Source organism: Sturnira hondurensis, unplaced genomic scaffold, assembly GCF_014824575.4.
Source record: "Sturnira hondurensis isolate 20B ecotype Veracruz unplaced genomic scaffold, ASM1482457v3 Scaffold0008196, whole genome shotgun sequence".
Taxonomy (NCBI): Eukaryota; Metazoa; Chordata; class Mammalia; order Chiroptera; family Phyllostomidae; genus Sturnira; species Sturnira hondurensis.
The window spans coordinates 9,756,373-9,769,397 of record NW_028080827.1 but is presented as its reverse complement, the minus strand read 5'-3'; the positions used below and the strand labels follow the sequence as shown (position 1 = coordinate 9,769,397).

General features: G+C 43.5%; 1 protein-coding gene across 2 annotated transcripts in view; it reads left to right on the top strand.

Moving 5' to 3' along the window:
- The window catches only part of DNAAF4 (dynein axonemal assembly factor 4), a 37,659-nt gene that overhangs the window by 14,055 nt on the left and 10,579 nt on the right, over positions 1–13,025 (top strand). The gene's annotated exons all lie outside the window — the stretch shown is intronic.

Sequence of the window (13,025 nt, the reverse complement as noted above, 5' to 3'; positions counted from 1 at the left end):
TGTGGACATTAGTTTTTCTCACATTTTCCAGATATCTTAACATGTTTGTGTGTGTGGGTAGTTGTTGGAGAGAAAGAATGCAAATGAAAAGATTAGGTAGGCAGAGTCTCCATATTAAAAAGTCAGATCATATAACAATTAAGGCTGTTATTTTTATTTGTTTTTAAATGTCATAGAAATGAAAAAATCACATCTTTTGGATGGCTTATTAAAAATCCTTTTTTGGTCCTGGCCTAGTAGTTCAGTTGGTTGGAGGGTCATCCCATACACCAGAAGGTTGCAAGTTCCGTCCCCAGTCAGGACACATACCTAGGGTGCGTGTGTAATCCTTGGTTAGGGTGCATATGGGAAGCTACCAATTGATATTTCTCTGTCTCACATCGATGTTTCGATGTTTCTCTCTCTCTTTCTCTCTCTCTCTGTATCTCTCCATCTCTCCTCCCCCTCCCTCTCTAAAATCAGTAAACATATCCTTGGATGAGGATTTGTTAAAAATCCCTTTTTACCTGGCTGGTGTAGCTCAGTGGATTGAGCACGGGCCTGCAAACCACACAATCGCGGTTCGATTCCCTGTCAGGGCACATGCCTGGGTTGCAGGCCAATTCCCATTGGGGGACTCAAGAGAGACAACCATACATTGATATTTCTCTCCTTCCCTTCCTCTCTAAAGATAAATAAATAAAATCTCTAAAAAAAATCCCTTTTTAAATCACATTTTATAGAATCCCTACCTAATACCTCCCTTAAATCTGTTTTTTAAAAACTAGAGCTTTGATTATTCATATCCATGTGTTAAAAGATTTCCAAATTATCTCATAAATTGTCATTTTATATCCAGGCAGTTCTTTCCCATTTATTTATATATATGTGGTTCTACATGTCAATATTTTTATACACTTACCAAAAACAGTGAGTCTGGCACGTTCTGAGTGGCAACTCAATTCAAGTTCATATTTTGAGGCAATTATAGATATTATTTATTATAAATCATATATACTTTGTATTTCCTATTGCTTCCATAACAAACTACCTCAAATTTAGTGGCTGAAAACAATACAAATTTATTATATTAACAGTTTTGGAAATCAAAAGTTCAAGTTGGATTTCACTGGGCTAAAATCAAGGTATCAGTTGTGATCTTTGAAGAGGCTCAAGGGGAGAATCTCTCCCTTGCACTTTCCAGCTTGGGGGCTGCCCACACTCCTTGGTTTATTGGCCCCCAGCCAGCAATTTTATCACCGTGAGCTCTGCTTCCATAGTCATATCTCCTCTCTGACTCTGACTCCCCTGCCTCCCTCTTTCTTTCTCAAGGACTCTTATAGTTACATTAGTCCCATTTGCACAGTTTAGGATAATCTCCTGTCTCAAGATTCTTAGTTACATCTGCAAAGTCCTTTCTACCCTGTTGATGAACAAACTCACAGGTTCTGGTGATAAGGATGTAGACATCTTTGGTGGGGGAAAGGGCACTAGCTGTCTGTATACCATATGTATTCTTTCTTGGTCTTTCCTCCTGTCTATTATAAACATCAGAAACTGATTTGTGGCATTGAGCTGGAGCTGGCAATTTTTCTAAGTGTTAGAAGCCTGGGGCTGGTAAGTTTATTCCTTTTACTCTCATCAGTAAAACCCATCGTGAACCCTCCTCCTATTTCTCCCTTTTCTTCTCTGCCTCCTTGCCTCCCTCCCTCCCTTCTTATGTATTGAACCATTAAATAAACATGTATTGATGGCTCGTTGTTTGCCAGACTGTGAGCTAGACTCTGAGCTGCAGAGATCAGTGGAGCAGAGAGTTATGTATAAATACTTACAACTCTGTATGGGAAGTACAATTTCTGGAAAAGAACAAAGTAATATGAGAGTACAGAGGAGGGACACCTAACCTTAATGGAAGGAAGGCAGGATCAGGAAAACTTCCTAGAGAACTTAGTACCTGAGCTCCATTTAATGAAAAGTGAGTTTGAAGAGGAAGGGAGAGAAAGGCATTCATTTCAGGCAGAGGAGACAATATGAGCAAAACCTCAAAGACAACAAGTGGTATGATATGTATGTCAGGAACTATGGGTCACTTATTTTTTGCTAAAACAAAATTTGAGGTTAACAGTAATAAATGTACCTAGATAAATAGACAAGGGCATCATGTGCTTGATTAAGACTCATGTATTTTATTTTTTAAGATGGGGGAAAAATGTGTTGCAGAAACTAAGCAAAGGCCTTCAACTATGACATTGTTGTAGGTGTGAAAAGGGCAATTTGAGAAATATTTAGGATGTAAAATAGGCGGAATTTCTTGAATTATTTTTGAAGAGGGAGAAAGGGGCACCTGTAGGTGACTTCCATGTTTCCAGTTTGAATGATTGATTGCCTGATTCTACCAAATGAATTAGAGAATACCAAAAGAAGGGGCAGATGGGGGGAATGCAGGTAAGTTCAGTTTTGAGTATGTTGAGTTTGAACTGTCTCTAGATCAGTCTGGTTGTCAGTGTCCAGCAAGTTTGAAACTTGACGAGGCCAGCCCTGTATGGCATTTATACAGTAGTTGAATTTTTTTTTTTTGAGAATACATTTATGAAAGCTGGGGACAGTGAAACAAGGAAGGGCTTGAAATGGAAGAAGCAACAGGTGAGAGCTTAGGCAGGGCTGTGTTGGCTTTCTAGAAATGTTATAGGAAAGAAATGAGCCTATGTGGGGCTGCTGTTAGCTCATTGAAAAGTCAGAGAAAAGAAGCCTTGGAGACAGGTTCATGGGGTTTGCCCAGGATGAGCTGCCACTGCACATTGCTCTTCTGGTTTCAGGTCACATGGGAACCCTTAGAGTTTAGCATATGCAGGCCTGAAAGGGAAGAAAGATGTGGGTGTACTCCACAGAGGAAGAGCACATTATAGTAGCTGAATTTAGAAGAGTAGGGGAGATACCCAAGAAAAGTTTTGATGATTATCTTCTTGCAGAAGACTCTTAACATTTCATACAATACTGGTTGGGGGTAATGAACTCCTTTAGCTTTTTCTTGTCTGGGAAACTCTTTATCTGTCCTTCAATTCTAAATGATAGCTTTGCTGAGTAAACTTGGAGGCAGGCCCTTGGTTTTCATCACTTTGAATATTTCTTGCCAATCCCATCTAGCCTGCCAACTTCCTTTTGAGAAATCAGCTGACAGTCTTTTTTGTTGTTGTTGTTGTTGATTTCTAGAGAGAGAAAAAGGGAGGGAGAAGGCGAGGGAGAGAAATATCCGTGTTTGCCTCTTGTGTGCCACTGACTGGGGACCTGACCTCCAACCCAGGCATGTGCCATGAATGGAAATCAAACAGATGACCCTTTGGTTCACAGGCCAGCACTTGGTCCACTGAGCCACACAAGCCAGGGCCAGCTGACACTCTTATGGGAGCTCCTTGTAGGTAACTAACTGCTTTTCTTTTGCTGCTTTTAAGATTCTCTCTTTACATCTAACCTTTGACATTTTAATTATATTGTTTCTTGGTGTGGGCCTCTTTGGGTTCATGTTATTTGGGACTCTCTGTGCTTCCTGAACTTGTAGGTCTGTTTCCTTCACCAAATTAGGAAGTTTTCTGTCATTATTTTTTCAAACAGATTTGCAGTTTCTTTTCTCTCTTCTCCTTCTGGCACCCCTGTGATGCCAATGTTCGTATACTTGAAGTTGTTCCAGAGACTGTTTATACTATTCTCCTTTTTTTGGATTCTTTTTCTTCTTGTTGTCCCGGTTGATTGTTTTTTGCTTCCTTATGTTCCAAATCATTGATTTGATTCTTAGCTTCAATCATTCTACTGTTGTTTCCCTATAAATTGTTTTTTATTTCAATTAATGTATTTTCAATTCCTGTCAGGGTCATTTTATGCTGCTAAGGTCCTCACTAAGTTCTGTGAGCATCTTTATAACAATTGTTTTGAACTCTGCATCTGATAGGTTGCTTCTCTAGATTTTGTTTAGCTCTTTTTCTGAAGTTTTGATCTGTTCTTCCATTTGGGCCATGTTTGTCTCCTCGTTTTGGCAGCCTCCCTGTGTTTGTTTCTGTGCATTAGATAGAGTTGCTTTGATTCTGTGTCTTGGTAGTATGGTCTAATGTAGTAGGTGTCCTGTAGGATCCCATGGCACAGCCTCCCTTATCACCCCGGCTGGGCACTCAGGGGTCACCTTCTGTGTGAACTGAGTACACCTTCATTCTGTAGCTGCCATGGGAGGCAGCTTAATTGCTGTTGGCAGGTAAAATGAGGTATTTACCCAGGCCAATCAGCTGCAAGGACTGGCTGTGACCACTTACCAGCAATATCCACCAGCTGTGCAGGAGCAGGGTGGTGTTGCTCCAGCATGGTCTGTACCTGTCCACTGGGTGCGCAGGCTTTGGGGTTTCCCAGGTGGTGTAGGCCAAGGTCTGCCTCCACCTGTGTTTTGCCCAGAGCCACCCTGCCCGAGCCATAAAGTAATCTGAGATGGCTGTGTGATGGCTACTGCTTGTGCTGGGCTTAGAGATTCCCGGTGAAGCCAAGCTGTGCATCTAGGATGGTTGCTGCTGGTGCTGGGCCTGTGGCTACTTAGCAAGAGGTGCAGGGGTAGGGGGTTCACTGAAGCTGGCTGTTGCTCTTTTGAGAGGATTAAGTAAGTTATGAAGTATGAGCCAGTCATTCATATGGAAAAATAGCTTGTGTGGGCCAGTAAGTTGGGTGGGACAGAGTCTCTGGGGTCTCCAGGGTGAGCAAGTAGTGTTAGCCAATTTGATGGAGTCTCAGATATGGTACCAGCCTGCTGGCTCTATGGCTCTGTAGGGCAAGGATTCAGTGAAGGGACAATGGCCTCTGACCTCCTTTCTGTTCCCCAGCTCTAGCCTGAATGCTAGACACCAGATTCTTCTTGTATGCCCTTGGTGCTTTTTAAACTGCTTCCCAGGTGCTATTTGGAGAAAGCTGCACCTTCAGCTCTCACTGTGATGCAGGACAACTCAGTTTCTCCCTGTATGTTTCTTTTTTTTTAAATATATTTTATTGATTATAACATTACAGTTGTTCTATTCCCCCCCTTCAATCCCCTCCACCCGCACCCTCCCTCCCCCACCATTCTCCCCCCCTTAGTTTATAACCACATGTCTCAAGTTCTTTGGATTCTATATTTCCCCCACTATTCTCGCCCTCCCCCTATCTATTTTCTACCTGCCATCTATGCTATTTTCTGTGCCTTCTCCCCCCTTCTCCCTCTCCCACCCCCCTGTTTCTAACCCTCCATGTGTTCTTCATTTCTATGGTTCCACTCCTGATCTAGCTGTCCTCTTGGTTTGCTTTTGTTTTAGGTGTGGTTGTTAATAACTGTGTGTTTGCTGTCCTTTCACTGTTCATATTTTTCATCTTCTTTTTCTTATATAAGTCCCTTTAGCATTTCATATAATAAGGGCTTGGTGATGATGAACTCCTTGAACTTGACCTTATCTGAGAAGCACTTTATCTGTCCTTCCATTCTAAATGAAAGTTTTGCTGGATAAAGCAATCTTGGCTGTAGGTCTTTGGATTTCATGACTTGGAATACTTCTTTCCAGCCCCTTCTTGCCTGTAAGGTCTCTTTTGAGAAATCCGCTGACAGTCTGATGGGTACTCCTTTGTAGGTGACTGTCCCCTTATCCCTTGATGCTTCTAGGATTCTCTCCTTCATTTTGGTCTTGGCTAATGTAATTATGATGTGCCTTGGTGTGTTCCTTCTTGGGTCCAACTTCTTTGGCACTCTCTGAGCTTCCTGGATTTCCTGGAAGTCTATTTCCTTTGCCAGACTGGGGAAGTTCTCCTTTATTATTTGTTCAAATAAGTTTTCCACTCGTGGCTGTTTCTTTCCCCCTTCTGGTACCCCTATAATTCGGATGTTGGAACGTTTAAAGATGTCCTGGAGGTTCCTAAGCCTCTCCTCATTTTTTTGAATTCTCATTTCTTCATTCCTTTCTGGTTGGATGTTTTGTTCTTCCTTCTGGTCCATTCCATTGATTTGAGTCCCAGTTTCCTTTCCATCACTATTGGTTTCCTGTGCATCTCCCTTCATTTCAATTAGTTTAGCCTTCATATGTTCCTCTAATTTGTGACTTTGTTCCTCTAATTTGTGACTATAATCTACCAGTTCTGTGAGCATCCTGATAAATAGTGTCCTGAATTGTGCTTCTGAGAGGCTGGCAATTTCTCGGTTGCTTAGAGTTATTGGCTCTGCGACTTTGAGTTCTTCTTGTGCCATCTTTCGGGTTGTTCGTGCCTGTTCCATAGCAGGATCAGAGCCCTAAAGTGTTCACTAGAACAGGGCAACTAAGTCGCTGGGTTGTGATGTTGTATGTGGGGGCGGGGTCAAAGAGGGACAATGGCTCTCACTGGTATTGTAGGGCAACTAAGTCACTGGGTTGTGACGCTGTATGTGGGGGCGGGGTCAAAGAGGGACTATGGCGTCCTGTCCACCGCCTGCCGCCAGGGCCCTCACCGGTGCCGCAGTTGCTGCCATCACCGGGCCACGAGTTTCGTCCCACTGCACTCGAGTGTGCCACCGCCGTCAGCCCTTGCCCCCTGGGGCCTGCGTAGTCTGTCTCACTGTGCGCGAATATGCGCCCGCGGTCTGCCCCACACCCCAACTGGTTCCCGTCTGCCTGCTCGCCTGGGTCGGGGGCCCTGTCCTGCCCGACCCTGCTCGCTGCTGGCTCCGCCCCTCTTACAGTCCCCGTTGAACAGTTAGATGTAGTTGGACTTCCGTATAATTCAATTTTCTGTCCTTTGGTTGTGTCTTTGTTTCTCCAAACCTTTGTTGTATTCAAACTTGGTTGTGGGAGAAGGCACAGTGTTTCTACCTATGCCTCCATCTTGGCGGAAGTCTCTCCCTGTATGTTTCTGATGCCTTTCAATCTGCTGCCTCCATGCTGGAGCTCAGATGGAGTGTAGCTGAGTAAGTCTGTGTGCAGGCCCTTTAAGAGGAACTACCTTGGACTCTAGCTGTTTCTGTCTTTCACCTGTCTCAATCTCCGCTGGTTATTTTTTTTTAAGATTTTTAAAAATTTATTTATTTTCAGAGAAAGGGGAAGGGAGGGGGAAAGAGAGGGAGAGAAATATCAGTGTATGAGAGAAACATAGATTGTCTGCCTCTCACATGCCCCCAACCAGGGACCTGGACTATAACCTAGGCATGTGACTTGACCAGGAGTCAAACTGGCAACCTTTTGGTTTGTGGAATGATGCCCAACACACTGAACACTAGTCAGGGTGGATAGTATTTTTTTTAATTTTATTTATCCATCTTTAGAGGGGAAGGGAAGGAGAGAGGGAGAGAACATCAACGTATGGTTGCCTCTCATGAGTCCCCCACCGGGAAGCAGCCTGCAACCCAGGCATGTGCCCTGACTGGGAATCGAACCTCGATCCTCTGGTTCACAGGCCCACGCTCAATCCGCTGAGCTACACCAGCCAGGGCAGGGTGGATAGTATTTTTTATCCTCATTTTTCAAATGCAGAAACCAGGGCTAGAATGGTTAATAAACTAAGCTAAGGTGGTGGTTAATAAGATGAACCAGGATTCAATCCCAGGTCAATATGATTATGAAGCTTGTGTTCCAGCCGCTGTTGCATACCTCTCAGAGATGAATGAAATCTTTTCCCATCCTTTTATTTCAGTTGATTGACCACAGCCCAAGCAGTGTGCTGTGAATCCTTTCAGCCTGAGAGTGCTGGAGTGTGCATAGCAGAGTGGACTGTCCTCTTGGATCAGTTAGTTTGCTGTAGAAAATGTTGACAAATTAATTTGAAGTAGGCAGAGATACTTTATTTTCTGAGATTAGAGGAAAGAAAATGAAGATGAGGTAAATTTCTAACAAGAATAATTGCTTTTTGGCTACTGTTGAGGGCTGTGCTTGGTAAGAAACATGAATTCAGAGAGATGCCAGTCAGTACCACTGTGTGATTTTCCTCTATAGTGTTTAGTCTTTTGGGTTTAAGAGTAGATCATTGAGTGGGAATTGAACTTTTGATTGACAAGAACATCAAGAGCCTAGTAGTGCAAGGAACCAGATTACTCATGGGAGAAATAACTCAGATGTTTAGCCGTGGAGCCCAGGCTGGGTTAGACAGGAAGCGATGTCATGATGGGCTTAGTGGCCTGAGAAAGGGGAGCAATTACAAAAGCAGAGGGCTGACTTCCGGCCAAGACAGAGGCATAGGTGGCAACACTGTGCCTCCTTGCCCAACCAAGTTTAAAGACAACAAAGTTTTAGTAACAAAAACGCAACCAAAACACAGAAAATTGAACTGTATGGAAGTCCGACAACAACAAACCATTCAGCCAGACCGGTAAGAGGGGCGGAGTCATCGGGTTCGGGCAGGAAAAATCGGCCGGACCAACCCAGGAGCATCCAGCCCAGGAGTGCAGTTGGCAAATCCCAGGTGTGGGGTGGCAACGGGCAGACCCAATGAGGGCGCAAGGCGGCTGGCTGACTGTGGTCACACATTCGCGCACAGATAAGCCAGGTGAAGGAGCAGGCAGTGAGACAGACCAGGCAGACTAGGGCCCCAGCAATGGGAATTAAAGCCTAAAAGCACCAATTGGAAAAACTTTGGGGGTTGAGGTGTCGGGAGAAGCTCCCAGGCTCACAGAGTTAATTGGAGAGACCCACAGGGTCCTGGAGGATGCACAGGCCCAGACACCCAGGAACCAGCACCAGGGGGGCCAGGTTTGCTTGTGGGAAGCAGCAGAGGGGACCGAAATCTAAGAGAGAACATGGAACAAGCTCTGTTGCCCCTCTCTGACCCCGCCCCCGCATACAGCAACCGGATCACAACCCAGTGACCTGGTTGCCCTGCCCTGGTGAACACCTAAGGCTCCGCCCCTCATATGTGACAGGAGCAAAAAGACCAAAACATTATGGCTCAGGAAGAACAGCTCAAAGCCCCAGAGCCAATAATTCTAAGTGACCAAGAGATAGCCAACCTATCAGATGCACTGGTGACCAGGATTCAAAATACTGGTGACCAGGATGCTCACAGAAGTGGTTGATTTTAGTCACAAATTAGAGGAACAAATGAAAGCTAAACTAATTGAAATGAAGGGAAATGCACAGGAAACCAATAGTGATGGAAAGGAAACTGGGACTCAAATCAAGGGAGTGGACCAGAAGGAAGAAAAATCGACCAAACAGAAAAGAATGAAGAAACAAGAATTCAAAAAAAATAGGAGAGGCTTAGGAACCTCCAGAACATCTTTAAACATTCCAACATCTGAATTATAGGGGTACCAGAAGGGGAAGAGGAACAGCAACAAGTGGAAAACTTATTTGAACAACTAATAAAGGAGAACTTCCCCCGTCTGGCAAAGGAAATAGACTTCCAGGAAATCCAGGAAGCTCAGAGAATCCCAAAGAAGTTGGACCCAAGAAAGAACACACCAAGGCACATCATAATTACATTAGCCAAGATGAAAATGAAGGATAGAATCCTAGAAGCAGCAAGAGATAAGGAGACAGTCACCTACAAAGGAGTACCCATCAGACTGTCAGCTGATTTCTCCAAAGAGACCTTATAGGCAAGAAGGGGCTGGAAAGAAGTATTCCAAGTCATGAAATCCAAAGACCTACAGCCAAGATTGCTCTCTCCAGCAAAGCTTTCATTTATAATGGAAGGGCAGATAAAGTGCTTCTCAGATAAGATCAAATTCAAGGAGTTCATCATCACCAAGCCCTTATTATATGAAATGTTAAAAGGACTTATTTGAGAAAAAGAAGATAAAAATATGAACAGTGAAAGGATAGCAAACTCAGAGTTATTAACAACCACACCTAAAACAAAAGCAAACCAAGAGGACAGCTAGATCAGGAGTGGAACCATAGAAATGGAGATCACATGGAGAGTTAGCAACAGGGGAGTGGGAGGAGGAGAAGGGGGGAAAAAGTACAGAGAATAAGTAGCATAAATGGTAGGTAGAAAATAGATGGGGGGGAGGGCAAGAATAGTAGGGAAAATACAGAATCTAAAGAACTTGTGACACATGGACATAAACTAAAGGGGGGAATGGTGGGGGAGGGGTATGCCAAGTGGAGGGGAGTGTGTGTGTGTGGGGGGGAAATAGGACAAGTGTAATGGCATAATCAATAAAATATATTTAAAACAAAACCAAACAAAAACAAAAGCAGAAGGCTCTGTAAGGTTGAAGAAGTAGTATAAAGGAAAAGTTGGCAGAATGGAAAGTTCAGGTTGGTGGCTGGAATTCCAGACTTTGATGGTTGTGAGGTAGTGTAGTTCAGTTGATGACAGAATCCAAGGTCTGGCCCTGGCAGTAGCAAAAATAGAGTTGAAGGGAAGGTAATTTGAATTAAGGAGTTGTAGGTATTTCAAGGCTAAATTGATTAAGGGATCATACAGATAAGCCTTAGAATCTTCTGGAATTATAGCAGAAGTTGGGGTAGAGAAAGATACTGAGAGCCAAGTTTCAAAGCCCTCAATGAATAAAAAAGAGTGATTTTAAAACACCAATAAATGCCAGTGACCTGAACACTACAGGCTAAAGATGTCAGGGATCTCAAAGGGTGATGACTTTTACGTAAAGGGGAGAGCTACTGTGGAGTGAGTCTGGACAGCGCCAATGCCTGAAGCCCCAGTTCCTTACATAGGGAAGTGAGTGTCATGTGAGGCTCAGTGTAGAGGGGGTAGAGTTAGCCTGCCCTCAAGGCAGAGCCAGGTTTATTTTAGAAAGCACTCTGTGGAAGACTTATGGGTATAGGGAAGGGTTGGGATGGGAGGTGGAGTCAATAAGACAGAAACATGAGTAAGAAAGCACAAAGGAGAAGGTTGGGTTGAGAGTAGGAAAGGCTAGCAAGTAAGGACTTTAACTGAGGACAAGGGAGAAGCATGCTCTTCAGTCAGTGCCCAGAGATAACAGTATTGGTGGACATGGCTAGACAGTCCTTTGGCACAAGGTGATTTGGTGCTGGGACTGGCTAAAGGTCCTAGGCAGTGTTGGTTTGATGTTATTTCTTTTAAAAAAATTTATTGCATTTTTTTCCATTTCCACTTATTCTCCTTATACCTGCTTCCCCACCACATTCATCAGACTGTTGACCATGTCCGTGAGTCCTTTTTGATCTTATTTCTAATATATACTAATGATGTGTTGTGGACTTAAGAGTGGAAAGGGTAGATAGGGTTATTGAGCCAGGGCTGAAATTTTGACTGATAAGTACAGCAAAAGACGTGTGTGTGCAAATAAATAAATATAAAATTGACTGCTGATGAAAGCAATGAGTAGGCAACAACCTGTTTTAGAAGTGTACTTTGTGGCCGGCAGCTATGACTCGTAGGTTGTAATTACTCGAGTTCCTTTTGTTTTTTGTACCATGTTGCTTTACAGTCTTCAATTAGGTAGAAAAAGAAGGAGGAGCAAAATATGAGGAGAAGAGAATTAAGAATGAGGACAGATGGAAGAAAACTTAGTAACTAATGACAACCAGAGAAACAGAGCGAAGCACAGTTAACCATAATGCCAAGTACAAACAGATAAAAGGAGGGAATTGTTAGAGAGAACTGTATCCTCTCTAGCAATGTAATGAGGTACAAAAGATAGAAACAGACATAATGGAACTGATTCAGAAGCAAGGTGTTGAAGTCAAGGCAAAGGATGGAGCACTTTCATCCCCAGAGGCTTTGTTTCATGGTAGCCCTCTCTGTTTACACAGGCAGCTGCCGTCCTGATTGTGCTTCCCTTTCAGGAGTGGATGTGTCTTTCAAAAGAGCAATAGTTTGAGGAAACCGTTTAGGGGATTCTGCGTACTCAAAATGAAGCTTGTAGAAAAAGCCACAGAATGTTTTTATTTTCTTTACCCAGCTTTCTACCGCTGTGCTTAGTTTTAAATGTCAAATCTACCTTTTAGGAAAATACCTAATCTTATGTAATTTTATTTGCTCATGAAAGCATTTTAGCTTTTCCATTAACATTATGTGCCAGGTAGCTTTTTACTGAGAACATCTCACATGAAATAGAATCTAGGTGCTCTTACTTAGATATGGCAGGGTGTGATGTTATTTAATAGCCTGTGTGACTCAGAATCTGAAAATAACTTAATTGGTATCCTTCAAGACATTTGTAATCATATAAGGTAGAGAGACCATCATTCTGTCCCACTGACATTAATCTGTGTGTGATGTTTAGCATGTTTTTTTTAACTAACCCTGTCTTGACCCCAGACTTTAAGTCCCTCTTCCCCCACACTAAGTCCACTGGAATCCCACTTGCATACCTCACCCTCCACAGTAAATCCTGATATTAGATAGAAGGAAATTAAGGATCTATATAATTGTGCAACTTAGCACCCAGCATCATAGTACTTACTGTTGCTACATAAGATCACCCGCCCTAATTCTAGTGTATGAATTTTCTTTTTATTCTCTTAGCCAAGTACAGATTTGTAGCCTGACTGATACTCCAGTCCTTCTAAGAGTGAGGCTCTGGGGGGTGGGTGGAGGTGGAAGAGGGTATAGGGGGGTGATAAATGGTGAGGGAAAAATGGGTACATTAAAAAAAAGAGAGTGAGGCTCTGGCCCTGGCGGGGTGGCTCCGTTGGTTGGAGCGTCGTCCCATACACCAAAGGTTGTGGATTCACTTCCCTGTCAGGGCACATGCCTAGGCTGTGCGCTTAATCCCCCGTTGGGGCACATGCAGGAGGCAACCAGTCAATGTTTTTTCTCACGTTGATGTTTCTCTCTCTCTCACTCTCTCCCCTGCTCTTTCTTTCTCTCTCTCAAGCCAATGAACATATCCTTGGGTGATGATTTAAAAAAAAAAACAGGGCCCTGGCTGGTATAGCTCAGTGGATTGAGCGCGGGCCTGCGAACCAGACGATCGGGGTTCAATTCCCAGTCAGGGCTCATGCTTGGGTTGCAGGCCAGTTTCCGGCAGGGGCCAGTTCCCTGCAGGGGATGCACGAGAAGCAACCATACATTGATGTTTCCTTCCTCTCTCCTTCCTTTCCCCTCTGAAGATAAATAAATAATAAAAATTTTTTTTAAAAAAATAAAAAAAAAAA